The sequence below is a fragment of the Rhincodon typus genome, unplaced genomic scaffold, assembly GCF_021869965.1.
Source record: "Rhincodon typus isolate 14 unplaced genomic scaffold, sRhiTyp1.1 hic_rhity00016632, whole genome shotgun sequence".
NCBI lineage: Eukaryota > Metazoa > Chordata > Chondrichthyes > Orectolobiformes > Rhincodontidae > Rhincodon > Rhincodon typus.
Window position 1 is genome coordinate 3,086 of NW_025982270.1, and position 1,960 is coordinate 5,045.

Genomic DNA, 1,960 nt, shown 5'->3' on the forward strand with positions numbered 1-1,960 from the left:
TCCGGGGAAAACAGCCCCAGCCTCTCCCTGTAACTCAAACCCTCCAACATCCTTTTCCGACCCCTTTCAAGTTTCACAACGTCCTTCCTGTAGCAGGGAGACCGGGATTGAACGCAGTATTCCCAAAGCGGCCCTAACCAATGTCCTGTACAGCCGCAACGTGACCCTCCCAACTCCTATACTCAACGCACTGACCCAGTAAAGGCACCAGACCACCCTGTTCCCTGACCAACATCTCTGTCTCAGGCTTGCTGTAGTGTTCCAGTGAAGCCCAACGCAAGCTGGGAGGAACAACCCCTCATTTTCCGCTCGGGGACCCTACAGCCCTCCGGACTCTGTACCAACAGTTTCAGGGCCTGAGGGACCATCTCTCGTTCCCTTCGCCCTCGCTCCTCCCCCTCAATCCTTCTAACCTCCCAGTGAATGCCGTCCCAACACGATCTGGTCCCTCCCTCCCTCCATCAGTCCTGCCGTCCCTCGCTGCCCTCCCTCTGCAACCGGAACCCTCCCCTCCCCGGGTACAGAGACACCCCCCAGACTGAGCGTCTGAGCTCAGATCTGCTGTCGGTTATTTTGATCCTTCACTAATTTATTTTTCGCATCCCCACACCCTTGCTCGGTCTCCCAGGTATTGAAGAGACGGACAACCAGTTAGGAAAATTGCACGTCTATCTGCAGAAATTTCGTCCTCAGCACTTCCAGAAGCTTCGAGAAGCGGGCGTGTTGTAACCAACGGAGGGATGGAGAGGTGGAGACTTCAGTGAGAAATGGACATTATTCTGTGTTATTTAAACTTGTCTTAAACTTTTCCCTGCTGCAAGCCAAGCATTTATTGACAGGTTGAAGATGCAACGGTTAATTCAGACACATAAAGCTCCCATCACACACCGGCGCTCCCTCGGCGCTGACCCTCCGACAGCGCCCACTCCCTCGGCGCTGACCCTCCGAAAGTGCGGCACTCCCTCAGCGCTGACCCTCCGACAGTGCGGCACTCCCTCGGCGCTGACCCTCCGACAGTGCGGCACTCCCTCGGCACCGACCCTCCGGCGCCCCGCTCCCTCGGCGCCGACCCTCCGACGGCGCCCCGCGCCCTCGGCGCTGAGTGTGCTGTAGGGGTCGCTGAAGGTGATGACTGGGGCAATTTCCTGATGTAGAAGGTTTGAATGTAATAATTGCCAAAACGCTTGAACAAAGTGAAGAAAGTGTTGGTGTGTTTGTGACAGTCATTCACGATCGATCAGCTATGTTCTGTCACCCTCTGGGCTTCCCTCACTGACCGCTGCACTGGCACGCGGCTTCCAGGGGAAACCTGGCACCAGTGCGCTCACCCACTCGCCCCCTTCCAGCCCCCTCATGGTGCTCAAAACTCTTACACTGGCACTGGTGGAAGTGCTACTGGGTGCCATCACTGGCAGCGGGCACTAGAGAGGGCGGGTGTAGTCCCGCTGTGCAGTGCAGGCTAGAATCTATCACTAGAACCCTCCCCTGGGGGGGACACTGGCACACTGGAATGCCCTCTCTCTCTCGCCCCCCTCTCCCTGTCTCCCTTTCACACACGCGCTGTCTCCCCCCTCCCACCCCCACCCCACTGTCTCGGACAGAGACACCCCATGTCCACTTGCACTCACCACTGAAAAGTCTTGCATTAACAAGCTGCCCAAGGAATGTAAACTGTCTCCAGGGGCTTTCCATCAATGTTCATACGCATGGCCAGGACGCAGAAAGAGCAACGCGGAGATACAGAGAAATAGAGACACGGAGGGAGGGAGGGATACAGACACACACAGAGACAGAGACAGAGAGAGAGAGAGACGCACAGACAGACACAGAGAGAGAGAGAGATACGCACAGACAGAGAGAGAGAGACACACACACACACACAGACAGACAGACACAGAGAGAGAGAGAGAGAGAGACGCACAGACAGACACAGAGAGAGAGAGAGACCCACACAGACAGA

At 56.5% G+C, this 1,960-nt stretch overlaps 1 long non-coding RNA gene across 1 annotated transcript in view; it reads left to right on the forward strand.

Annotated features, from left to right (window-relative positions):
- Window positions 1-1,205, forward strand: part of LOC125482764 — a 4,290-nt gene extending 3,085 nt beyond the window's left edge. The window contains exon 2 of the long non-coding RNA XR_007261741.1: window positions 629-1,205. This is a non-coding gene — a long non-coding RNA (uncharacterized LOC125482764). The remainder of the gene's footprint in view (window positions 1-628) is intronic.
- The last annotated feature ends 755 nt before the right edge of the window (window positions 1,206-1,960 follow it).